Source organism: Euprymna scolopes, chromosome 33 (assembly GCF_053919585.1).
Source record: "Euprymna scolopes isolate OS-2025 chromosome 33, ASM5391958v1, whole genome shotgun sequence".
Lineage (NCBI taxonomy): Eukaryota > Metazoa > Mollusca > Cephalopoda > Sepiida > Sepiolidae > Euprymna > Euprymna scolopes.
Window position 1 is genome coordinate 77,526,066 of NC_136514.1, and position 18,587 is coordinate 77,544,652.

The following is an 18,587-nucleotide window of genomic DNA, read 5'->3' on the forward strand; positions in this document are numbered from 1 at the left end:
TCCGAAATTTGTTTGCTAATAGCGTGATTGAAAGTTTTAAAAAATATGGTGGCTGGGTTCTTTTTACATTGTAATCTACTTATGTTTTACATTTAAATCCTAAATCCGGGTTACACGGTACTCTATAAGTCACTCCGTCGGTCGGTCGGTCCGTAACAATCTTGTGCTTGGCCTTTTTAGTTAACATCAACGGTCTGTTGTTTATAGATGCTGTTCTTAGCTTTTTATGTTTAGTGTAGTAAACTGTTCCGGCAGATACTGAAAGCAAAGTATCTGTTCCGGCAGATACTGCAAGCAAAAACCATATGTGGGGTTTCCACCACATATAAGACCTTGGTCAATGTAGGGGAAAACCTTCATACCAATTGTCACTATCCAGCTCCTCTACTCCCCGGGGAGTTGGTCCCCATTTCCCCTCACTCCTCACATTAAAAATCGGCCTTGTGCCTTATTTGCTCGGTGGGGGAGCAAATAAATACCCCCTTCATTCCTCACATTAAAAATCGGCCTTGTGGCCAATTTACTCGGTGGGGGAGCAAATAAACACAGCTTTTCTTTGCCTTTTGGCCAAGATCAAAGTGTAGTATCTGTTCCGGCAGATACTGCAACCAAAGACCAGATGTGGGGGTAACCCCACATATCAGACCTTGGTCAATGTAGGGGAAACATTTCATACCAATTGTCGCTATCCAGCTCCCTTACTCCCCGGGGAGTTGGTCCCCATTTCCCCTTCACTCCTCACATTAAAAATCGACTTTGTGCCTAATTTGCTCGGTGGGGGAGCAAATAAATACCATCTGTTCCGGCAGATACTGCAAGCAAAGACCAGATGTGGGGGCAACCCCACATACCTGACCTTAAACCAGCTCCCATTTCCCACCTCTCGGGAGCTGATCCCCTTTTTCCCTTCCCCCTCCCTTCACTCCTCACATTAAAAATTGGCCTTGTGCTTAATTTGCTCGGTGGGGGAGCAAATAAATACCATCTGTTCCGGCAGATACTGCAAGCAAAGACCATATGTGCGGGCAGCCTCACATATAAGATCTTGGTCAATGTAGGGACAACCCTTCATACCAATTGTCACTATCCAGCTCCTCTACTTCCCAGCGAGTTGGTCCCCATTTTCCCTTCACTCCTCACATTAAAAATCGGCCTTGTGCCTAATTTGATCGGTGGAGGAGCAAATAAATACCCTTTTCTTGGCCTTTTGGTCAAGATCAAAGTGTAGTATCTGTTCCGGCAGATACTGCACTTAAGATAATTTGTCCCAGTCAATGGAGGGGAAACCCTCTATACTGGGACAATTATTATTTTTGGTAACCAGAGTGCCCCCCTTTTTGCCTACTTTTAGGGGAGCTGGTTTTTACCTCACATTAAAAACGGCCTTGTGCCTAATTTGCTCAGTGGGGGAGCAAATAAATACCATCTGTTCCGGCAGATACTGCAAGCAAAGACCATATGTGGGGTCAACCCCACATATAAGACCTTGGTCAATGTAGGGGCAACCCTTCATACCAATTGTCACTATCCAGCTCCCCTACTCCCCGGGGAGTTGGTCCCCATTTCCCCTTCACTCCTCACTTTAAAAATCGGCCTTGTGCCTAATTTGCTCGGTGGGGGAGCAAATAAATACCATCTGTTCCGGCAGATACTGCAAGCTATGACTAGCTATGACTAGCAAAGACCAGATGTGGGGGCAGCCCCACATACCTGACCTTTAACCAGCTCCCATTTCCCACCTCTCGGGAGCTGGTCCCCTTTTTCCCTTCCCCCTCCCTTCACTCCTCACATTAAAAATCGGCCTTGTGCCTAATTTGCTCGGTGGGGGAGCAAATAAATACCATCTGTTCTTACTACATGCTGTACTTATGTTTGTAACTTTTCCTTGGCCACGCAGCTAAGATCAAAGTGTAGTATCTTTCTTAATAGATGCTGCACTTACGTTTGTAACTTTTCCTAGGCAATGGAAGGATTCCAATTATTTTTTAAGCATTCAAGTCATTCTTAAGGTCATTCAATTCATCCTTAAGTTCATTAAAGTCATTCTAAGTCATTTACTTTTTATTTATTTAAGTCATTTCAGCCCATTTTTCGGTCATTTTAGTTTATCTTTAAGAATTTCATGTCAATCCTACATTCACGCATTCGTTCATTACACAAGAGCACGCGACTAATGACTATCGGCCTTGTTATTTAGGATTGCACTATAAAACAGACTAAATTTCACAAAAAAATTGTTATGGTTTACGTACCTGTCACAAAATATGTCGGCATAATCACGTTGACACACCGGTTCCCGCTAGATCACAGAAGTTAAGCAACATTGAGCCTGGCCAGTACTAAAATGGGTGACTATTTGGGACTTTCAGGTACTGTATTTGCTCTCCGCTTATCTCGGCATTGTTAGTCGTCGTTTTTTTTTCCTTGCCACTGGACTCAAACAGTGCCGATTCAGGAGAGGTATGGTTGTAGATTGCGCAACCCTTGCCTCACAACTACGCGCACTACTGCCCCTAAGGGGTATTCTTTGTCTCCCAAAACTGAACGGAAGCATAGATGGATGGGGACCTGTCACAAAACGAAGATTTCAAATTAAAAAATCACGTAACTTGATCAATTATTTTTATATAGAAAATTATTATTTGACAAGTTTTAAGGGTTTTTGATAAAAAATTGAAACCATTAAAAGTTTAATTTTGATATCGATAGTTCGATTTGGGTTGCTTGTTCCTTATATATAAAACAAACGTCTCGATTCGTCACAAAATTTTATTTTCTAGTTATACAAATTACTACTTGATCGATGTAATATGTAAGTGATATTTGCAGTTTTTAAAGATTTTTTTCTATCTTTTTGTCTTGAAAATCTTTTTAATTAAAAATAACCACCAAAATTCCTAATGAATTAAATGTAAATAACGCTTATAATTTATATGTTTATTTATAATTCAGTAAAAGTTCAGAAAATACGTGAAAAACAAATAATTCTCAGCAAAATGAAACAAATATTACTTTTCTAGGTATTTCTGTATATTTTTTAAAACAATACTACCACTATATTGAGCCATATTCGCGATTCATTACAGAGTATTGACATTATAATTTAATATTATTGCACGTTGTTGTCAATAGAAACTTTACACTATAATAATATATATGAAATCTGCATATCTTAAAATATCTTATTTAAGGCTAGCCAAAACACAAATACACTTTATGCAAGGTACTTAAAGGAAAATATTATTTTAACATAAAAAAACAGATCAATAATAAGTATCAAATATATTCTGGCCCAGAAACAGCAATTCTTCTTGTGTCAGAAATATCACTCATGGAATGTGAGGACTAATGGACAAAATGAGAAAAGCGACAGTTACGAGGCTGGAGAAAGTAAACCCAAGTTCAATGTTCTCCTTTAATTGGATGTAGAATAGTTAAGAACATAAGAACATAGCAAGTCTTAAACTTTGTTTTGACATTTTACTCTTTATAATTACAAAAGAAAAATTTAATGAATTTTGGACTCTTATTTATCGCACAGTAGCTTCTTTAACCACACCCCTGAAGTGAAAAAAAAACTATCACACAAACTTCGATGTTTATCGTAAAGCTAATGTCGGCCATTTTGAAATATAACGCTAAACAGCATTTGAACAAAAATAATTAGTGTTGGGACGATTAATCGGAATCGAGAATCATAAAAATCGGAATTTTCAAGGGTATCGGAATCGGTATCGGAAAAATTGTGCTCATTCTCCGATGCTTCAATCGATGCTTTCAATTTTTTTTGTTTTGTTTGATTTTATTTAAAACAACATCTTCCTCTGTTAATATTGATGATAAAAAATAACTATTGATGATAAACTAAAATCTTTATATCATCCCCCACAAGGGTATTTTTACACTTCAGAAAATATCTGCACAATTAACATGTGTTTCTACGTTGATCGGGGAAAATGGCAACTCTATCGTTAAACATTTAGAGAAATATAAAGAATCGGAATCGATAATTGTATCGGAATCGGGAATTTAGTACGGAATCGGTAATTGTATCGGAATTGGGAATAGTATTTGAATAATACAAATATGTATACTACGAGTGAAATACGTTTTTAAAACTCCTTTTTATTTTCAAATTACGATTCCAATACCAAAACAAAGCAGATTTTGGTGCGTACAAAATTGTGCTGGAATTTACAGTTTTTGCGCATGTATTTATTCCTCTCTAGCTGTGAGAAATATGGCAAAAGGGTTGGAAAATTTAGTTGAAAAGTCGGAGTCCCAGAGGAGGAACACTCTAACCCTGTAAAAGATGCCTATACAGGCGGTTAGCAATTAACAATCCTTTTCTCAAAGGGGGAAGGCTGTATCTTTTACAATTGCGCAGAACTACGATCACCCGACAACGAACAGGTGAGATGTCATTACAAGAATGATTTCATCCCTGTTGCTTTTGAGACCGAAAGAAAATATCTTCAGCTAAGATGCATACAATTAAGGCGAGTTTAATAATGAAAAAACGTTTATTTAATCATTTGTCGACAAATGTTTTCTTTTCGAATGCGATCTCTACTGTATAAGCAACTTTATCTCTCTGTGTCTTCGTACCCTATAGTCTCCTAAATGGCTGGCCCGATATTTTCTGAAATTTCCCACAAATGTACTTTATGTGCCCGGCAGTGTTCTTAGACAGTTTTTATGGGAATGTCTTAGATAAGTATCGATAATCGAAAACATCGAATGAAAGAAGGGACAAGCGATTTTCACAGAATTTAACGCCGTATACAGCCTAACATCACACGTCCATTTGAGAAGTTTGATTATACAACTAGAGCAGGCGCCCAATCGATTTGATTGTAAAATGGGCGATTACACTGATTAGGATGACAAAAAATATAAAAGTCTGAAACATTTGTTGATTCTCATTAAATCCGGGGTAACGTCGTGTCTCCCTGTTTGTTTATTATACAGTAGAACACCGGGATACGGCATTAAAAATTAGTTAAAAGTTGCAGTACATAATACACTTGTATATAATCAAATAAAATTATAAATAACACCATAAGGCGACGCAAATACCGTAACCATTGTCCTGAAAAACATTCTATACCACATCGTAACCGGGAAAAGCGTATCTTGGGGTCACCGTATCCCGGGATTTTACTGTATATGAAAATTTCATATTTGTGTGATATGTGTAGTAAATAGTGATTCACGTTTTATTTTTCAGTTATTTCACTTATTTTAATTTATATCATAAAAAAGTGATTTCCTGAATTAATGAATCAATATTTTTTTAAATGATTTGAAATCTTTGAAACCGTTCGTATTCATTTATTTATTTATTTATTGTTAAAGTACGAACTAATAACAGACAAAATTAACAATGGCTGTCACAATTTCTGGAAAGAATCGAAGTTGTTTTATTTCTACATAGTGCCTTTTATTTTGCGTTAATCTCTGTATTCTATTAGAAAGAAATTTACATTTTATTTCGTTTGGAAAAGTTATTTTTTTGTACATTTGTTTATTTTAGAATAAACAAATGTACAAAAAATAACTTTTCCAGACGAAAACCCCAGATTCAGTTTTGTGGAGTCAATAATTTACAATGCATCTATTAGTCCAATATGTTGCCTTTTTCTATCCGTAGAGATCCAAGTGTTTCTCTAGGATTGAAAACGAAGCATTTAAATTTTGAGATGGAAAGGACAGTTCGTTCACTTTAACAATATTCCTAACCAATGGAGCTGTGATCATATACGATTCCCCACAAAGTACACCTTTCTAAGCTGTACATGAAAACAAGGCTTTGTCTTAAGCAACGTGCGTATTCACAAGTTTTCTCTGACGAAACGAAGACAAAAGTCATAATCTTATTAGGCTCAGGCTTTTAAGAAGGCTCTGTAATCCCCCTGCTTAAATCTTGTAGCATTAATGCTATTACAATGACATTTCGTATACGAACGCCTAATTCTGCGACAAACGACGAAATTTTTATTTTTTTACATAGGCGTCACCACTTATCAAGGCCGATAGGCCACTCAAGGATAAGGGTTAAAGAGTGTAGAGTAGTCAAAAGGACAATATAGTAATCGATAGTAATGGAAGTTCGGTAAATCTGTTAACTTAAGTGGAACGGCTCATCAGAAACTTGTTCACGTTGGGCTTGAAGACAACCATATTATGGACAGCTGGAAAGCAGGAAAACGGAAGACAATTCCACAGGCGTGCAGTTCTACGAAAGAAGCTTTGATCATGGAATCTATGTTTAGGTTTAGGCACAGATAAAGCGTGTGGAAAATTATTGATAATTTTTTTCAGCTAGTCTAGTGTTTCTTAAAGAAAAGACTTAAACATTAGTAAAGTTGTAAAATTTAAGACACAATCGATAATATTATCAAATAAATGTTGATGACGTCAATATTTATTTGATAATATTATCGATTGTGTCTTAAATTTTACAACTTTAATGATGTTTAAGTCTTTTCTTTTTTGGAAAAAAACCCATAAAGCATTTGTGTCGCTTATTTTTGTCTGTTTATTTTTTTATTTTCATATTTTATAATGTGTGTTTAGTTTTCTCAGTTTCAAACTAAAAAATAATGTCAACGTAACAATTTATAAAATTGCATTGTTATCATAGCGTTTTCTAAAATAAGGGTTTTGGTCATTTATAAAGATTGCGGCCATGGAGAAAGGCGCTAAAATTTTGTTTATGCATTAAAAGTGTTACGTTATCCTGCAGTTCTTTAGTTTTTAACGTGGAGTCTATTTAATCTGTTAAAAGTTTCAAGTTCTTAACAAATGTATATAAGACAATTAGGTGTTTGACAAAAACGCTTGACGTAAGTTTATGAAAAGAAATGACAATTTATTTTCGGTTCATACTTTCTCAATGTGCTATGGAGAGAGAGACAGAAAGAAAGAGAGAGATAGAGAAACAGAGAGGGGTGTGGTGGAGTGTTGCGGATGACACAAAATGACAACTGGTCGTCTCGGTGTCCTTCTATCTAGCTGACTTTTTTCATTGGCTAGCACTTGTTTTTATTTACAAAAACTTTCAATGGAAATTTCATTTTTCCATGCCGCATTCCACTGACCCTTATTAAATTCGTTCAAGCCCAAATTTACATATGAGTGTTTTCAAAACTTGTCAGTTGAAGAATGTTGATTTCAAAGTTCCTGCACACTTTCGATGGCATCATGGTTTGTAGATATGCACAATATGTACGCGCGTTCATCCAGCTCCATATGCGTGAGTGCATAACCAGCAATAATTCCGGCGTTGCCCAGAACACTATTCAACAAAAGCACATTCCCTTTGCTTTTGTTAATATAAATTTATATTATGATATTATTTAATAATTATTTAATAAGGTACAATTTATATTATGATATTATTAAATAAGGTAAAATTCCGAGTAAAAACTGGGCCCGGAATTATATAACTTTTATTAGATGTTTTCTACAACAAGGACTAAAATAAAATGACTCTTCTTCATAACATTCGTATATTTATCATCTATTGTTACGTTTTTGCTGTCGTTTTTTTTATTACGTAGGCATCACTTATCGAGGCTGGTGGCCACTTGTATTAATGATTGTAAGGTGGTCAGTGAGACATTATCTCAGTGATCGATGTTGGTGAGAATTGGGCAGAATTTGATTATTTAAGGGGACGGGATGATAAAAAGTTATTCACATTGAGCTTGACGGCGACCATATTGTAGTAAACAAGAGCATTTCTTCAGATATTGGCTTCGTAACTAAACATTGCTGTTGCCATTTTTTTTTATTCCCGTCTCTTTTGTAAAACTCAAATCAAATTAGTTTGGATCAAGATCTACTATATAATTGTAATTCTAGAAAAGATCTAAAATTAATGAAATCTTAGGGGATAAAAGAACTTCTGCGTGATCCGTATTCAATTTAATACTAATATATTTGATATTTGAATTTTCTGATGGAAGTTTGCGTCTGCATTTGTTGCATATGAGCGAATCTGCGTTAGTATTGATGAAGTGCGAATTTTTGCAAGGGTCCCATTATCATCCAAATCTGCAAAACAGACTCGTTCCCAGAGTTTAATGAAAGATGCGTGACAAGATAGGAGTAAGAGGTCAAAAGGTAGAATAAGTTGACTTGAACGATAACGAATGATATGTTTTTTGATTTGATGCGAACGAGACACGGCTAATAATGTAAAGTTATCTAAGGCGTCAATGTCTGTTCTTCTGCCTCACTCATTCCATTAAGTTCGAAAGTTGAAGGAGCAAATAACTAGATAAGATATTAGCCTCTCTCTTCTGTCTATTCGCGCGTCTGTCTATATTCTTTAAATAAAACCTTGAACAAAACTCAGCGAACGTCTCCCCTGCTTCCCTTACTTACTTCAAGGATGAATCAACGATGACGAGAATGAAAAACCTGTATAAACACTTACACCTATATATAAAGACTGTTGTTTGCTTTCTTGTTAGCCAGCGGCATTAACCGTAGGAGAATCAAACCAGTTTACACCAGAGGAGGAAGCTTCAAGGGAACAGTGATTCAGTTTTTACTCCCACAGAATGTTTTTTTTTTAATTTTCACAAATTATGCATCCGAGGAATTGCTCTTTTAGATGGCACGGGTTTTGACCCGATTGGATCCGGCTGACAAATGTTTTTAGCGGGCATACAAACACACGCAATAAAACATAGGCGATTATCCTTTATATAATAAGCTAGCATGGGTACCCAGCGTTTCCCAGGTGGAAAGATGTAGTATACTAAGTCTATTAAGCAACCAACCCCCAGAAAAAAAGTAAAAACAACAATCAAAATAGCAGCGAGTACCCAACTGACGCAATAAACATATAGCAGCAGTAGACAGGCTCAAACCTGTAACGCAAGCGAAGAAAAAAGGTGGGGAAAAAAGCTAGCGTGTTAGCCGTCTCGGACACGGTGATTTATAACCACGCGATCGTTTTAAATAGCGTATTTTAAATGTACGTTGAGATCACTAGGCAAAAATGTCGATGCTAAAAATTGACTGCTCCTTCGAAAAAAAACGGCCAAGTTGTCTAGCTTTGAATTGCTCTTTTTGGACGATTTTTAGATTTGTCATCCGAGAGATCGATCTTTCTAACGATACTAATTTTCTCACAGTCCGATGATGCGTCTATCAAAAGTGTTTGGCAAGAATACACACACATACACACACATATACACACGAACACACATTTTCTCTTTTATATAACGAAAATAATACATATTGTGGCCATTAAAACATGAAGTTAAAACTTGGGGAATATTTATCAATTCATGTTCAATACCTATTGTTAAAACTTCACAAGAACCAGCATCTGAATTTATATAGACGTTTTCTTTTTATTAGAGAGTTACTTATAGCTTTTCAATTCCCGGATAAGACTCCAATCGTCTGTTGGCCGGTAAGACAACACCGTGAATATCGGTAATGTTGGAGCTTGGTTAGTGTGTATTTATTTGAAAATATCGCTCAACAAGAACTTGTTTAAATCAGATTAGAAAACAATCATGTTATTATCAGCTGGAAAGAAGATCCACAGTATTATGTTTCACAAAATTGTTGTCAGTTGTTGTAGTTAGATGAGTGCTTACTGCAATTGTTCTATCAGAAAGACTATAGATATGTTTGGTTGCGCACCTCCCAGAAAAGTAATGCTAGATCTAACAATAGACTCGTTACGTTTCTTCTATGAGAAAAAGGAAGAGGATTGGAGAAGAGGGTTTTGCCCACTCGATTTCGAAGCATACACACGATGTTGAATCTTCTATTGATTTTCTTTTTGTTTTCACCGGCATTATATTGTCATGCATATTTTCTTTCTAAGCAAAGGCTTGCTTTATTCCTGAAGAGCATATGCACTAAAAGAGTCAGTATTTACATAATAATAGCCAATTGTTTCTGAATTAAAAATAGATCTGTGAATACTGTACTGAAATTTTAATATGCTGAAGAAGCTGTTTTTCATAATATCTAAATATTTGGATTTTGGAATGTAGCTATACTGTTATATATATATATATATATATATATATATATATATATATATATATATATATATATATATACGTGTGTGTGTGTGTGTGTTATGAAGGGAAGACCCTTGTAAGTAAGAAGGCAAACTAGATAAGTTTAAATATGAGATTTGGAAAAGGTTAGAAACGAAACACGTAAGAAAAGTTTTAGAAGAACACATCGAAATCCTAGGAATGCAGAACGGTGGCCATTGTTCATGCAAATAGCTAAATATTATTTATGTCAGAGGTAGATATGTGATTTATGAATGCCGTCGATTGTTCGTTCTTTTAGAAATAACTTAATATTTACTGTGTCAGTTAAAAGTATGAACAATACGAGTTTTAGAAATAATGATTAAAAATAGGTTAGATATTTAACAATTAAAATTGGGAATTATTTGTTTGCCAAAAGTGTGTTCGGATATGCATAGGTAAAATCTACGTGAATAAATTTCACGTGGCGAAACATGCCTCTGACATTATCAAAAAAGAATATTCTCAATATATTGAGACAGGGTTAGAAGTTAGATAGTCACTCAGACAGACAGTGAAAGACAAAGCCAGAGAGAGGTCGAATTACCCGCACTGGGAGCTGACGCCCTCTTGGATGCGAGAGAAGGAAGATAGGACAATGCAATTGAGAAAGTTTGAATCCCTGACTATCATCATCCAGCTGGTGTGAATAAATATTAATATTTGTAAACTTCTCTCGTCGTTATTACAACTAGAAGGTAAATATGTTTTGTCTACTATCATCTTAAACGAACTTTGTACAACTCGTTCAAGTAATTAATTGTCTGCCTCCTCCATCATCAGTAATGATTCCCCTCTTCTGATGTAAAAGAACTGTATTACATATTCCCTTCCTTCAATAATAAATTCGCATCTCCTATGTGTTAAAAATATGTACTGTGTGTGTAAAATATTTATAAATGACATTATCATTTTCTGTTCAGAGTCCTTGTTATATGTGTCTTCAATATGTACCCTGACTATTCAATATGTCTCCATATGAACCCCCCGACTACACAACACACAGACACACACACAAACACACACACACACACATATATATACAGGGTGGGCCAAAATAAGGATTCTATTTTTAAAAATTCATAAATTCATGTAAGTTTTAAGAAGTGTTTTTCGGCCAAAATTTGTTTTGTTTATTTCAAAAAAATCTCGGAAGGGTCAGTCTACACACACATAAAGTTTGGTGAGTTTAACTTTTATTTTGTGGAAGTTATTCAAATTTAAAGATAGGACCCTTATTTCGGCCCACCGTGTATATATATATATATATATATATATATATATATATATATATACATATATATATATATATATATATATATTTAATAACAATTGATAAATTTTTACGAGATGTTTAAAATTGTTGAAATAGTTTTTAAAAGCTTTATTTTATTATTCATTTACAAAGACATTATATATTTTTCTTTTACACGAAAATTTATTACTTTTGATTTTATTTTAGTTAATTTTCTTACTTTTTCTAACGATATTTTTCTTAACCTATGCAGACAATTTTGGGGACGAGTCTATGAATTTTACCGGCAGTTGTAGATTTCTCTCAATTCGATTCCCCTACTATATCAAATGGATTCCGACCAAGAGAGAACCAATAGAGTTTATGCTGAGCTCGTAACGTTATAAACGTCCAGTTCTGAATATATTTATAAATGATCGAATCCTTGTGGTGAAGAGAGTATGATGCTGTAGGACTTGAAACTCTCCAGTGATCCACGCAGAGATGTCGTAGAATCGCCCTCTAGCGCGTCACACGTTTGCCCATGTTTGAACGTACTCCATTTAAATTAAACTAGATATACCTCACTTACAAACCCTTACGCCTAAAAGTTCTGTTCAGAATTTCCTAATTATCTACTCATTTGATTCGTAGCGAAAGCTGCACTTATAAATTTATAAACAAATCACACTATGCGTGAATAGAGATGAAAGTAATACGAGCCATTAGCCGCTTGAATACTTCTAACTATATGAGAAGTTGCTCAATCATTTGGAAACAAAACAAAAAATATGTAAACCATGAAGGAAACCAAATGAAAGTAACTCGAATTGAAGTGTGGTTACCTGATATATTTGCAGTTGACAGAAATCAGCAGGTGTTCGGATTTCTATAACAACGTTTCATGCCGAAGTTATTAATTTCATATATATATATATATATATATATATATATATATATATATATATATATATATATATATATATAGCGAAACAGTACTGTATGTAGATGACTATATATATATATATATATATATATATATTTATATATGATCATCCACATACAGTAATGTTTTGCTGTATCACAGCTCGTCGGTGCGGCTAGACTATCGCCTCTCCCTAAAGAGGCGATGGACCTATAACCATCTTGTTAATAGTCGGCATTTCTAACCTGTGTGATCCCGTGATCGGATCTCGTAAACGATTCCATCAAATGTTTAATTATATAGACATACACCCACCGCTTATACAGTGCTCGACCTGTTTGTTTATTTACAATATATATATTTTTATTTAAGCCCCGTTCTCCTTTGATAGAGCGCTATTGTAAAATAATTTCACCTGCTGCTCAATAAGCGTTGTAAATAAACAAGCAAGTCGAGCACTGTATTAGCTTTTCATTACTGGTTTCCATAGAAACCATGTCGTTTTAGCGACTATTTTTGCTACAAATTCACCGCTCTCACGAAAATGGACATAACAAGTGAAACATTCAGAATGAAAAGGGGATAATTTTATTGACAGCAAACGAGTTGCATACATTGTTATTACATATGTGTATGTTATGTTTATAAGGACAAAAAAATAAGACTGAAATTAAACAAAGAATAAGTGAATTTACTGGAAGCCTGGAAAAATCATGGATTCAAAAAGAAAAATGCTAGCATGGAAAGTAATATTAAAATATTGCAGCATTAAGAATTTTTTTAAAATTCAATTTATAACATTATATGATAAAATCCTTAAGCTACAATATTGTAAGTGGTGAATTTGTTATATTTTTTATTAGAATATCTTGTCCTTTTCTTTTCCAGTTTTAACAAATAGTCCTTTACTTTTCCATGTTTAAGCTTAACTATATTAACTATATTACGCATTTTTTTATGTCAATGTATATATATATATATGTGTATGTATATATATATAAGAGAATTATTGCCACTATATATTAGTGCATATATATATGTATTCATTCATTCAGATAACGAAAGGAAATTGGATGAGAAGGTTATATTGATGCTCTTTCTTTTCTTTTCTTATCGTTTAATAAAAGTCATTAGGCTCTGAAGTGCCTAGGCTTAGAAAGCTCATATAAACCCTCCTCCAACTAATGCCCTATACTTATTTGAATGAATATATAATTTTATATATACCAGTATATATTTTCTAGTGTCAATAATTTTCTTAATATACTTAAGTTCCACCTTACATGTTGAGCTCCTTATATCCCGATAAATCTCGAATTGAGGAATTTTTTTATTGTTTCTTTAATCTCTAACAATGACGCATTACCTTTCGTTTATGCAGTTAACGTCTATCGCCACCACGGGCCAAAAGTTCATCTTCCCCTAGCAGTAATCCCATCTCCGATCCTCACCAGTGAAACTTCTCTCCTATGGGGACAAAAATCTATGTCTGTAAATTTCAAAGAAATTTAGTATATTTTATACAGCGATTCTAGTATCTGATTGATACGTTTTCATCCTTTCTCGAAAAACACCCGTCTAGCTGAAACCACTGTCGATAACTTTGCCCACTCTTTAACTGTGCCTAAATCAAAACGTAGATCCCACGAACAATGCTTCTTTAATAGAACTACAAGCCTGTGGAACTCTCTTCCGTTTGCCTGCTTCCCAGCTGACTACAACATAGTTGTCTTCAAGTCCAACATAAACAAATTCTTGCTGAATCGCCCCCTTAAGTAATCACATCTACCAAATTACTGTTTAATTGTTGGGGCAAAGTGCCAGAGGTAGTACCCATGACTTCCACTTTATCAAGATTTCAACATATTATGCAATAATTATTGTATTTTTCCCCTTTTTTCAAATCCCAGTACTACCCGAGTTATTGGGATTAATCTTTATTATTTTCTAGCATTTCAGCCCGGCGTTGCCCAGGTGCTTGGAGGTGTATGTTGAGCAAAAAAAAAAAAAATTTTTTTTTAATTTTGACCCCTATTATGACCCCTTAACATTTATTGTTTTGGGCTCAAATAAGGTTAGTAAGTTAGATCCCTGTCTAAGGAACCTATATTTAAATTTCAAGTGTTTAGACCCAAAAATTTTTTTAATTTTGACCCCTATTATGACCCCTTAACATTTATTGTTTTGGGCTCAAATAAGGTTAGTAAGTTAGATCCCTGTCTAAGGAACCTATATTTAAATTTCAAGTGTTTAGACCCAAAATTTGTGGAGGAGTTTGGTAGAGTTCTCAAAGGACAAGTCGTTAAACTTTGACCTCTTAACAGCCAAATCTCTGGCTGAAAATCGATCACAAAGATTTTTTCAAATCTCAGTACCTTGTATATCAAATTTCGAGTCTGTAGACTTAAAATTGACAGAGATATTGCGTAGAGGAATGTGCACAGACATCCACACAGAGACACGTTTATTTTTATAGATATACTAGCATTTCAGCCCGGTTGGATGTGTATGTTGAGAAAAAAAAAGTGCTAGTAGAGAGGCAGGCTCGAACCCGTACCGCGAAGGAGGAAAAGAACGGAAAAAACCTGACGTCTTTGTGGTTACGACCACCGCCAAACCTTAACTGAGTTATGTTTAAATTAAGGCTAGACAATCTAAAAGAGAAGATAACTTTCAAAAATATCGGCGAAAAAGCGACCCCCCCTGTAGAAACTTGTCCAGTTAAAGGTGAAGGTATTAATGTCTTTAGCCAATTTTTCGATATTTATCGTATGAAAGGTCGAACTTTAAAACGATAGTTACCTTGGTAAAATCCGTCGCCGCTGTCCAAAGTTTTAGGCAGACATGCAAACATACATACATTTATATATACGTAACAAAAAATTCTCGATTCAAACCGATGTAAAAGCTTCCCCTATCTCTGAGTACCTTTATGTAAAATTTCAAAAGTTTAGACCAGAAATTGTCTGAGTAATTTGGTAGAGACCGCATAAGTCATTTTTTTTTAATTTGACCCCTATTATGACCCCTTAACATTTATTGTTTTGGGCTCAAATGAAGTTATTAAGTTAGATCCATCTTCACGGAATCTATATCTAAAATTTCAAGGGTTTAGACCCAAAATCATCGGAGAAGTTTGGTAGAGTTCTTAAAAGTAAAATCTTTGAACCTTGACCCCTTAACAGCAAAATTTCTGGCCGAAAACCGATCACAAAGATTTTCCAAAATCTCAGTACCCTGCATATCAAATTTCAAGTCTGTAGACTGAAAATTAACAAATTTATTTCGTAGGGAAATGTACACACAAACACAGACACACAGATACACAGACGCGTTCACTTTTATAGATATATAGATAGATTTTCAGCAGTCCTCTTATCGAACACGATGACTCTTTTTAGTCACTTACAACTTACACTTTTCCTAACCTACTTCGTTCATAAAACAAACTATTATAAACCCAGATATTAACTTTTGATGGCTAAGTTAAGTTCCATCATCGTGGAATTTGCTTCATTGTCGGAATTATGCCGGCAACCTTGTCGTTATTCACATCCATGTCTGTATCCGAAGAGTGTTAGTGCCACTTATCTTCTACCACTGCATCTTTGTTTTGTTTTTTTGTTTTTTTAGTAGTCTTAGGATTAAAGAATAAGGTTCCATTTATGTTAGATATCTTACTTGACCGCCAAGCAATTCTGCTTGCCATTAGTTTTAAAACTAAAGACAACTTTAAATATTAATATTTATGTGTTCAGTATTAAGTTAATATCAATTCAAGTGACAAAATCCCGACGAAGTAAAGGACTAGACGCGGTTTATAAAATTACAAATAAACACAATTACTTACGAGTCGCTTAGCCTAGCTCACGCTAAGAATTTAACATTTTGTAAAGTTTAAACTAATAATTCCTACAATAATAATTTTAAAAAGCTTAAGAAAGCTAGTGTTCTCAGCTGGGACGCCGAGATTAATAAGCAGCTCACATACAAATTTACAAGAATGTATATATGTCCGTTTCTAAATGCTTAATTCTAAATTATTATTTAATACATGATACGCTCTTTGCTAATGACAATGAAAACACTTCTTTATCAAATAAATAATACTTGAACGTTTATCTTTAACATCAAATATAATATTGACGGTGACTTAAAGCCCCCCCCAATAAAAAAAGACAGCAGTAAAAATATAACCGACAAAACAGAAAAAATCGAAAATGAATCAGAAAAGAGAAAGAAAACAAAAGAAAAAAATATTATTCACGGCCAGGTCAATTCTTTTTTTCTTTCTCGGCTTAGTTTGGCGTTAACACTCTTTTTTCGACTTTTCAATTTCCTTTTTTCTGTCCATTCTTTGAAAAGGCCTAGTCATACACGATAACTCTTGGGTGTGCCCAAGGGATTCTTTTAGGGCCAATAAAAACACTCCATTTTGGGGACTATTTTACCATATTTGTCCAAAATTTTCTGTGTATGTCTATTTAGCAGTTTTGCATGGTGCGGAACTCAAATTTAAATATGTTAAGGCCTTGGGGACTTTTGGGGCTAAATGTGGGGGAAATAGATGGACTCTTTTTGCATGGTGCAGAACTCAAATTTACATATGTTAAAGCCTAAAACTGCACTGTTTGTTCATTTTCACGAGAATTTGACGGCCCCTAGGGAATTTGGGGGGAAGGCAAATGCTGAACTTAGTCAGCTTTTATACCTAGATCCGAAAAGGGTTAATATGCCGTCAAACAAGCAACCAACTTTTCTAGACATTTTTTCCATTAACAATACCTGTCTTCCCCTTTCTTTTTTAATATCGCCTTTTTTTGCATATTTCTTTCCTTTAAACATGTGATATATATAATGTTTTTTCATAGCCGTGTACTGAGATGACCCCGTTAAAATTGATTCTGAAATCGAATTCTTCGTTCGTGATTTCCCTAAGAGCATCTCTGCGAAACCAATCAAAAGTCGACCTCAGCTGAAAATATAACTCAATCGATCCGAGAATCCAATATAAGTATTACATATATTTTTGAATTGGATAGTCAGTCGCCACAAATCAGGTCGGTGCAAAAGTTGTTGCCGCTTTGTAGAAGTTGCATTTATAACCTGTTGTAATTTAATTCATGCATACGCGAGATCTGTGGAAATTTCACAGCCGCATCTATCATATGTAATTTATTGTTGCTGCGCATTATGTGGACGTTCAGTGTGAATGGACACTATATTCGATGTTATTGCAGTTCTTTTATTAAAGCTGTAAAAGTATTAATTGTAAGAAATTTCAGAATTACAGCCTTCTACTGTAATTATTTTTGACCAATCAGATTTGTCGATTTTAGTTACTGCGGGGCGATTAGTTTTGTCGCTTTTTTTTGGGGGGGGGCATGCGTTCCTTCCTTTTTAAGTTCAGAGAAAAGCAGTGGTGAATGAAAAATGTAATGGAATTCATTTAAGCACGTAAGGCAATTTCGCGCCTTTTATTCTGATTTCATTGGAACCTATATTAGCTTAATAATTTTGCTTAGTTATATCTCCGACAGGGACACCTATTTAGTCAGAACTAAAACTTCTTAATATAAATAACTCAATCTATAAACCGTATTTATAAACTTCTTGGAGATGATTCTGGTCGGAAATCGAACTCATCGAACAAAAAGCATCATATAAACATCTTCCACGGCTGTAATTACAGAAGACGGATGAACCTGTTCCAGTTCTGGTTGAAGACATAAAGTCTATTATCTTTCGAGGTTGATGCCAACTCTATTTCAGAGACAAAACAGGCATTTCTTTTTTGCAACGAGGAACAAATAAAATTTTGTACTGAAATTTGAAGGTAGGTCTTTGTTGTATTTTGTCTTTTTTTCTTTGATCCTAGCCAGATTACCGTAACTTTTATCTTTTGGTTTTTTAGCATTGCGTCTTCGGTGATCGGGAGATTTTCTTTATAATAAACGAAAATATATGGTGATAACATTCTAAGAACATTAAATTAACGGATCTATATATTAATTTATTATTCGTAGTATGTTATCAACTTCTACCCTTCTTTTTAATTAATAGGATCTTACGATCGAATAATTTATAATCGGGAAACCATGACACCCGTACGTACGTAAAAAATACTATGGTAGCTATTATATAAATCTCACATGTCTGTTTAAATGTATGTATGTATGTTTGCCTAAAATTTTCGATAGAGGCGACGGATTTTCAGGAGATTTGTATCGTTTTGAAGCTCGACCCTTCCGACGAGACATATCGGAAAATTAGCTAAAAATATTAACTCCTTCAATCTCAACTCATCACTTTTCTACAGGGAGCGGTCGCTTTTTTCGCCGACATT

General features: G+C 34.7%; 1 pseudogene; it reads left to right on the plus strand.

The window, feature by feature from the left end:
- Positions 1 to 1,190: 1,190 nt before the first annotated feature.
- LOC145258529 (U2 spliceosomal RNA) lies at positions 1,191 to 1,339 on the plus strand (annotated as a pseudogene).
- Positions 1,340 to 18,587: the final 17,248 nt, after the last annotated feature.